We start from the raw sequence: 10410 nt of genomic DNA, 5'->3' as shown, positions 1-10410 counted from the left end.
CCTATTGTAGTAAATTGGTAATAAATAAATTAAGACCTATTGCAATTAACCACTACATGATATATAATTATACATTTTCTTTTTGCAAATTTTAGGCCTACATGAAATAATATATGTTCGCACGGAAGTGTACATTAACTACATGAATAAACTATATGATGTTTAAGAAAGTTCCATGTCTTTAAGGTTTGAGAAACATGTATTAGCTGGAGTTAAACGTAGTATAATAGACGTCTTTCATCATAAAGCACACATTTCAGTTCACGAATTTCAGGATGTTCTTCAGACAGGACGTAATGCACTACACCAGACCTGCAGAAGCCTTAAGTAGGGGAAATGTGACGTCAGTCTCACTCGACTTCTATTGGGGATAATCGACTTCCGCCTAGAGTTGCTTACATTCTCTGCCCTTGCAAAGGTCCATCAGTGGCGGATGTAAATTCATTGAATTTATAATGCGTTATCTCGTTTTAAGGTTTACAATTATGCTAGAAATCCTGTCGGTAGTTTCTTTTAGATTTCTTTGCACCTAACCTGCTTTAGATTTTTGAAACCTTTCCTCGTATCATCACCTACGGAAACATAAATTTATAGCATTTAAGTAATGAACCTTGAAAGTCACTATTAATTTCAATTCAAAATGAACACGAATAATTTAACAGTACATAAATAAATAATCAAGGATCAGTTCGTAGTAATGAACTCACCCGAAAGTTTGTGCATTCCATAATTCTTAATATGGGCTTTGTTGAAATGTGGTTTAATAATGAAAAGAAACAAATTGGATGAGACACAGTAAACAAGCAATTCTTTCGTCTACAATAAGAAAATAATCATATTCCCATTTCCTTTGGAAGTATTATTTCTTCACGGGTTCAGATTTTGCCATATTCCAGTTCTCTTTGAACTGCAGTACGCATATTAGTATTTATATTTTTATATCTTTTTTATTTTTTATTTATTTATTTATTTATTTATTTGCATGGAGTGCGTTATAATGTTGAATGACAACATTGACATCCGTTCATATAGCTATCACTCATTTATCAACGTACAATTTATTTATCGTCCTATTACTAGTAAAACCAGTTAAGACCAATAATGAAAGGTTTGTAAAAACATGAATTAGAACTTAATTAATGCAAGAAAAGTCATAATAAATTCTTCAAATAAAGTGGTTTGTTGCCTGCATGCAACATTTCGGACTTGTTTCATTTTAGTAGAATATAGAGTACGGAAAGACAAGTCGGAGACTGTACTTAACCTATTTTACACAAAAAGTGGACTTAATCGGCTTTACTAGTAATAGTACGATATATACATAAGTAGACCTTCTAACATTATATGCACACATACATTTTAATTTTTTTTTACATGTCTTTAACTTATTTATTTCCCTCATTCATTTTTCTCTTACTTTCTAAAGGTATGTTCCTAAGGATTTTTTTATCTGTTCATTTGTAATTCTTGATAGCATATTGTAACCTGCCGCCGCGAGAATGAATGTTGGTGTAGCCGAGCGTAACTAGAACGTCATGACCACACTGTTAGAAAAGGTGGGTGGGGTGAGAATGTGTAGTAAGGCAGTCGCTCTGACGAGCTACAGTTCTGCAGGTCTGCACTACACCATGAATAAGCCATATCTGATGTTCGAAGTTTTCACTGGAACCGAAATCAAAATGGAGTAGTTTCCGTAGCGCATCATTGGTGTTAGTCGACTTGTCAAATTGCACAGCTGATGTTTATATATATATATATATATATATATATATATATATATATATATATATATATATGCTGGACGATGAAGGCAAAAGATAAATAAAATAACAGCGGTTAAAATGAAATATTTTAGAAGAACAGCAAGTCTAAATGGAACGGCTACAAATCAAATATTAAATTTTGGAAGAATTGAGAATGACATCACCCTTTGAACAAATTTTAAATTATAAATCAAAGTGGATACAACATGTCAACAAGATACATGGCAACAGATATCCTGGATTATTTAAAAATTAAATACTTCTCGATGTCTAATATGAGATCGGAACGGACCAATCTGGGGCCTAACTTCTTGGAAGCTACATGATGATGATGTTAATAAATATTAAATTTTATTATATTCAATCAGAGTCAGTGCATAAATCTATTCTTACTAATTTTTGTGATATCTTATGAGAGCTTTTGCAGAAAATAAAGACAAGTTTCAGATGTCGATGAATCGTTTATAAGTAAGGCTTGTGGAACGCAATACTAATATAATATTTAAGTATGAATGAACAGATCTAAAATTTTGATTATACTTGGGTGTGAAGAAAATCTTCAGGTGTTACAAAATATTTCCACATTATTACTTGTACTCGTACTTACGTTTCAGATATAGGTAATTTGTGCAAATATAAAATTCCGAGGTGTTTAAAAAAGCAGTGACTTATAATTCTGTGCTACTTAAAGTAAAAAAAAATTGATAATATAATGTGAATAAAAAATGTAAATCGAAAAACTATGCAAATGTGACCTCTTATCCCCCACTTAAATAACACATTAAAACTTATTTAGGTTACTCTTTTGTGAGTTAAGCTATCATTATTTTATTAACATATTTATTCCCCTGAAAATGCGAATAGGCTCTTATGACATTGTTGTTAAGAGTTTAAAAGATAATTGGTGATAAAAAAGAACAAAATTTCAGTCACATTTCTATATTTTACTGAACAAATTTTACATGAATGAAGTCTGTATTTTTGGAACGAAACTGTACTTTTTATTGTTATGTACACTGTATTATTTCGCACTTGTTGCTTTTTTTAATAGTGTCCAAACCTTAAAAAATCCCATGTAATATAGTTGCTTACACATTTGCATTCTATTTAGACTTTATTTCGATAATGGTTAGGTATTCGGAAAGTATATAAATTGTAAAAATGTCATTTACATTCGTAGATGTGTATTGGAAGTTTTATAATGATGATGATAATAATAATAATAATAATAATAATAATAATAATAATAATAATAATAGTTTTTTTAAACTGTCAATTTGGTATCCAAAGTGAATCCTAGATAAGTTATTTCATTAGTTAGAGAGATAGCTGTATATTAAACTACAAGTTGGAATGTACATTCCGGTGTAATAAGGAAGACTTGTATTTCGTTTTTTTCCTTGTTTATAGTCATATTATGTTCCAGGCAACAAGCCTCAAATACAGATAAAATTCTGTTAAGTGTCCGTTCTATTTTTTGCTTCTGATATTTTTATTGATTTTTTCTCAGTCTCATACCAAAATATTAGATCATCTGCACTTTATGCCAGGAACTGCAGTTAGCTACTCTATTCGATCATTGATGTATAATCTGAAGAGCATTGTTACAGCTCCTTAGGGATGTCATGTTTGTAGTAATTGGTATTTTAATAGGAGCGTCTCTATATTGGACTTCGCAGAATCTTTGTCCAATAAAAGAACCTATTCGAGGATCTTATGCCGGCATTTGCTAATTTCACCGAGTCATATGCAGCTTTAAATTCTGAGTTTGAGGTCCGTAGTTGTACATCACTTTGCCATCAGAAGATGTTGCCCGAAGTGAACCAAGTGAAGGTATATCTCTGAGATATATTTCATTTATACTCCATCTTTTAAATCTTATTATATAAATTCATGTCCTATTTTCTTAGCTATAATCACATAGTTAATAAGGTTGTCTTATCGTCGAAAATTAATTCGTGTGGAATTCTTCAAACTCTTGTAATACTCTGAGGAAGTTTTCAAATGGAGATTAACTTCTTTGAATATTCCACCGTAATATTTTGTTTCAGTGGATTTTCGTAGTAATATTATATTTTTTTTATTTAAAATCTATCGCTTGGTGGCATTTATTATGCACATGAAATGTATCTTCTTTAACATGAACATTTTTGTAGACACACTACCTTATAATATACAGGGTGTTTCAAAAATACGGGGCATAATTTCAGGTATGTATTTCCCACATATAGACAATCAAAATATTTCATTACAACATGTGTCCGGAAATGCTTTATTTCCGAGTTATGGCCTTCACAACATTGAAATTCACCGGAACGTTTTTCTTTCCGCAGGTCGTTGCCGTCAAAGAAGACATTAAGAGGGCACTCTGACAGTTCATTCCGAGGCGAAAGTTACATTCAGTGTTGTATAGGCGTTAGACTGTGCGACATGTATTCAAATCAAGAGCTGGCAGAGATACACTTCATGTACGGTAAGGCGGACGGCAATGCTGCGCTGGCTCGTCGTTTGTACCAGGAGAGGTACCCACAGCGACAATGTCCAGATCGGAAGACATTTGTACGTCTCCATTACCGTCTGTGCGAGTATGGAAAATTTAACTCTCCTGGTTTGGGAAGGGGACGACCAAGATATACAACTTTACTCCAGAAGTACAGGAGGAGATTCTGGAGGCTGTGAACATGACTCCTTCTATCAGCACACGAAGGGTAGCGTTGCAAGTTAATGTTCCTCATACGACTCTCTGGAGTCTGTTGAAAGAGTATCAATTGTATCCTTATCATTTGCAACGTATACATGCCCTGTGACCAGCAGATTACCCTGCACGAGTTAGGTTCTGTCAGTGGTTCTTGCAGCAGTGTGTTGTATATCCGAACTTTCCTGCCTTAGTATTAGAGGTCTGTATTCAAGCAGAAGGTGAACATTTTGAACATCTTCTGTAATGACAACGACCTGCGGAAAGAAAAACGTTCCGGTGAATTTCAATGTTGTGAAGGCCATAACTCGGAAATGAAGCATTTCCGGACACATGTTATAATGAACTATTTTGTTGTCTACATGTGGGAAATACATACCTGGAATTATGTCCCGTATTTTTTAAACACTCTGTATAGCGAAGAGACGGTGAAACCTATAATCCGCAATATCAAGACGGTTGCAACAATCTTTGAAGAAGGAACAGGGACGTGTGTCTAATTCCTATATGAGGATAAGGAGCAGGAAGAGGAGGAAGAGGAAGAAGACGATAATGTTAATTAATTTTAAAAATACTTATATTTCATTAGCATCACTCTCGGTTTATTTGACTATTAGGTACTGAATGTAAACAACATTCGTCCCATATTCTAGGAGAAATCGCTGTATACATATAGGCGCTATGTCGAAAAAAGATTTTGTAGTGCTAGCTAGCGGTGGTGCAGTGTAAACATTTCTAAATCGATTTTCGCCGCCTCACAAGATTCTCCCTATACTTTATATAATGAGAAAATCGCACACAAAGATTACGAAGAGAGAGTCTACCCAATAAAATGGTGAAATATAAATCAGGATAAATACGACACCAAAAGAGCACTGTTAAACGAATTCTTGACTTCCACTGACACTGGATGCAGGCTATTGAATCTAAAACCATGATATGATTATGATGATGGCCGTTCGTGTAGCTCAGGCTGTAGCGCGTCTTCCTGCTAGGTCGTGGGTTCTATTCCGGTTTACGTTGATTACCTGGTTTGATTTTTTTTCTGATTTTCTTCCCAAATGTAAGGCGAATGTCAGATAATTCATGCTGAGTCGTCGGCCTCGTCTTGCCAAATACCATTTCGCTGTCACCATTTCCATCGACGCTAAAGATCTACTAAGCCTAGTTGAAACAGCATCGTTAAATAACTAACTAAAATGTAATTATGATGATGATAATGATAATGATAACGAAAACATTAAAAATAATGTGTAGTGGTTATCCTCTCACAATTTTTAGGTTTTCACTTATGGATTACTTATGAAGTACATAATTAGAAAAAGCCTTAGCATCCCATACAAATTTACCCTATAACTGCCTTCGTTGACAACGGATTCTACTCAGATTCTCAGAAATTTGAATCCTATTCTCCAGCATCGAATTCCATTCAGCTACCGTTCCGCTTGTTTGGATGTTATGCTATCTCTATTGCATCGAGAGACACAAGCAATTTACCCATACGTGAGAGAATACGTCACGTGATTTGCACTGTCATCACCAGTTAGTTCTAATCACAACGGCACAACTATATTGATAGGTGTAATATGTGTAGTTGATATAATTGAAACATTAGTAGTTCAAATTGCATCGCTGTAGATTGATTGTGTGGTCATTGGAGCAAGAAATAGTAGCCACCAGTGCATCCAACGTTACAACGACATTTTTACCCACGGTAATATTCCACTTTTCCATTATACGAAGTGTAAAGAAAATTTTATTATGAGACTTGTAAAACGTCTAAATTGAGAAAATTTATATACAGAGCTTTCATTTCAAAACTTCCCAGTCTAAATAACTAATTATTTAAATTGAATTCACTTAAAATTGTTCAGTCGACACGTTAAATGTCCATGTTGAATACACTACTTTTAACACTTGAATATAAATAATTGATTAAATGGTGATCTTATATATATATATATATATATATATATATATATATATATACCGAACACATAACTAATGCTAACCACACATACAATAACATAAATACAGACATGAAAATCGTAGACATACAACCCAAAAACCAAAAACTCAACACACTAGAACATTATGAAATATACAGACACACTAAAACACACCCTAATCAAATTCTCAACGTACAGATAAATTTCAGAACAAAAACACTATTTGACACAACTTTTCATCACACGAACGCATCCACAAAACAGGCAGCGAAGTTGAGATAGCGCCGAGATCTAGTAGGCTATGAGGATGGTTTCAAGTAACACCGAAACAGCTGTAAGCCACACATGCTTACATAATTAACACGATCGCCATTTAATCAATTATTTACGTTAAATGTGTTAAAATTTATTAGAAAAAGGTTATATACCTTGGGCAGACGGCCCGTTTCGACGCGGTGTTGCGTCTTCATCAGTATCCCACGAACTGCTGTTGATCTTGAATTCTGCCATTTGTATTCGTCAGTTGTACGGGTGTGTTGCTCTTATGGTGGGGAGTGGTTATTTGTGTGTTATGTATCATGATATCGAACAATGTGTGGGTATTGATCTATAATTGCGTATTAAGTATATGTTGTGGGTATGTTATTGTATGTTTATGTATTTCTTATTGTTCTAAGATGTTTAACTGCGAACTTTTTGGTGTGGTGTGTAGAATTTCCATATCTGTTTCTATATTATTGTAGTCATAATTATTGTTGATAATATGTTCTGCGTAAGTTGATGTGATGTAGGGTTTGGTTATAGATTTAATATTATGTTCATTATATTTTGTTTGAAAGGATCTTCCTGTCTGTCCTATGTAAAAATGTTGACAACTATTGAATTCACTTTAACAAAAAACATGTCAATTTAGATATTGAAGGGGAAGTCTGAAACCAAGATTAATTGCATTTTAAATTACACCCCACATCCAACCATCCCCATTTTGAAATTTCAAATGACACCCCTATATTTTTATGCTTAAATATGAAAGAGCAATCAATTGTTTATAACCTCATTAATTTATTTCACATATTTTGTTTTATATCGTTGCCTGGCAACTTCGATGTTTGTTACTGTTGATTGAAGCTGAATATGCAAATACCATTGAACATTTCTTGTAATAGTTGTGTTCGTGTATTAAATTATTGTAAAATGGTGTATACCCTTGAAGAGAGAACAGAATTCATATTTATTTATGGAGGTGAGAACCGTTGTGCTCGTAGAACTGCTAGAGCTTTCTACGACAGCCATCCTAAGAAAAACGTAAGTCACCGATATGTCATAGATCTAATACGAAAATTTAAAAAAACTGATTCTGTGTGCAATAAAGCAAATGACCAACGTAGAAAACTCGATGAAACTTCGCAGATTAAAATACTAGGTCCTTTCATTAATGAACCCATCATCTCCATTCCAAAATAGCTGCTGTAACAAACATTTCGGTTGATTCCATACATAAAGTGATGAAAATGACCAATTTTTTCCCTACAAAATACAAAATCACCAACAGCTCAGCGAAGACGATTTTAATATAAGAATAGAATTTTGTGAACAGATGTCTCAGGGAATTGAAGTTGATCCAAATTTGATACAAAATATTTTCTTTAGTGATTATGCGACTTTTTCCTTTGGGTTTGTCAACAAACGCAATTGTAGGTAATGGGACATTGAAAATCATGTGTTTTATGAAGATAATACCCAGTTTCCTCAGAAGATCAATGAGTGGGCTGAAATTTTTGGGGATGATATTGTTGGACCGATTTTCATTGAAGAAAACCTGACTAGAGAATTGTATCTTAACATATTAGAAAATGAAATTGACCCACGTGTCACACTGTCGCTAGAGAACCAAGTCAGTGAAGTAAACCTGGCGTTGGACGAATAAAATTTGCATTTTCAACAGGACGGAACTCCCCCACACTATGCAGTACCTGTGTGACAATGGCTGGACAGAAGATTTCCTGGAAAATGAATTGGTAGGAGAGGTCCTGTAGAATGGCCGGCGAGATCTTCAGACCTGACGCCGCTTGACTTCTTCCTATTGGGCCATTTGAATTCAGTGTTTTATACTCCTCCGCCTGAGAATATTCAAGAACGGAAAAATAGAATAACCCAAGAATTTAATCGGATTAGTACGGAAACATACCAAAACGTTCGCGAGGAGTTCCAAAATAGACTGTAGGGCCTATTACTGTTTATCCAACAATGGAGCACATTTTGAACACTTGATTTAGAGCAAAATAAACTGTTTCTTGTCATGTTGCCAGGCAAAATGTGAAATAAATGAATGAGGATTATAAACAATTGAATGTTCTTTCATATTTAAGTATAACAATAAAGGGATGTCATTTATAATTTAAAAGTGGTGGTAGGGGTGGGGGTGAAATATAAAATGCCTTTAAGCCTGGTTTCAGACTCCCCCTCAATATCTAAATTATACGTGTTTTTGTTTAAATTGAATTTAATTTAAATAATTAGTTATTTAGACTGGGAAGTTTCGAAATGAAAGCCCTGCATGTATATTTTACCTACTTTACGATCTATTCAGACATGTATTGTAATGCGGTCTAATTATTTAACTGTAGTCCAGGTAGTTATCCGACATGCAATAATAGGTTAAGGAGATATATTCTGCTCTCCCTGAATCAACTTAATTAACGAATAATTAACATTTGTATAATTAACGATTTAAATTATCCAACAAGTCTCATGTATAAAGATTTCAAAGTATTAGACGTAAACAAAGGTAAACCACACATGTTAGGCCAATTATACAGTGTTCATAGATTTGATAAGAAACGTAAAAAATTATATATTACAGTTATATGAACACTAATAAATATAATATAATTATTAAATAAATTATTAATAGTCAGACATGTTTCGGAGATGCTTCTCCATCCTCAGTGACTATTTACCACGACGGCTGGTTCAGGTGATCGAACCGCGTTGTTGTTGTCAGTCTCCTTTAAGCCAAACAACAACGCGGTTCGATCACCTGAACCAGCCGTCGTGGTAAATAGTCACTGAGGATGGAGAAGCATCTCCGAAACATGTCTGACTATTACTAATTTCTTTAATAATTATATTATATTTATTAGTGTTCATATAACTGTAATATATATTTTTTTTACGTTTCGTTTTACGTTTCTTATTAGACATAAAAAAGAAATACGAATATAGCTATCATTAATATCATATTACACAAAAACAAAACCAAGTATTTGTCAGTTGTCATACCTATTCTACAAGAAGGTATGTTATTTCTCTGCTAAGAATTCAACATAAATGTAATACCGAATTTTGTCTGAGACATAGATCTAATTTCGGCTCAAACCTGTACAGTTCTCTTATTAATTATTATTATTCTCATCGAATATTAATGAAAAATTTTGGATTTAAAAAGGAAGTGTATAAATTATTTTTTCTAACTTTTCTTTAACGGAGGCTTTTAAGAATTTTTATCTTCATTTTTATATTATAATTATTAATTAATCTTACTTCATATTGTAACGTACGTTGATTGTATTTTATCTAATCTTAATGTATATTTCTACTTTTGCCCTTTCAGAAACACTTTGGCTTTTTCGGGAGTGAGCTAAATATAAATTACATGATATGAATTTTCTAACCTTGAAGGCGGAAGATGGAAGAATGTTAGAGATTGAAGAAGAAGAAATTAAAATGGTCAAAAAATTTAAGTATTTGGAAAGAATTTTAGAAGCTGATGGAAAGAGTGTAGCTGAAATAAAATTGGAAAAATAATAAATGAAGGACGGAATATAACAGGCATGTCTTTAGAGTAGGGACATTTTAAATGAAACAAAAACCCTAATTTGTAAGTCATTGGTACAAAGTGTTATGTTATACGATGCAGAATCTTGGACACAAAGAAGAATACAGGAAAACAAATTATTGGCTATTGAAATGGACTCTTCATTAAGAGCAGCGAGAAAATCAA

This window comes from Periplaneta americana, chromosome 4, assembly GCF_040183065.1.
Source record: "Periplaneta americana isolate PAMFEO1 chromosome 4, P.americana_PAMFEO1_priV1, whole genome shotgun sequence".
Classification (NCBI taxonomy): domain Eukaryota; kingdom Metazoa; phylum Arthropoda; class Insecta; order Blattodea; family Blattidae; genus Periplaneta; species Periplaneta americana.
The sequence above is the reverse complement of the archived record's forward strand: the minus strand, read 5'-3'. Positions refer to the sequence as shown.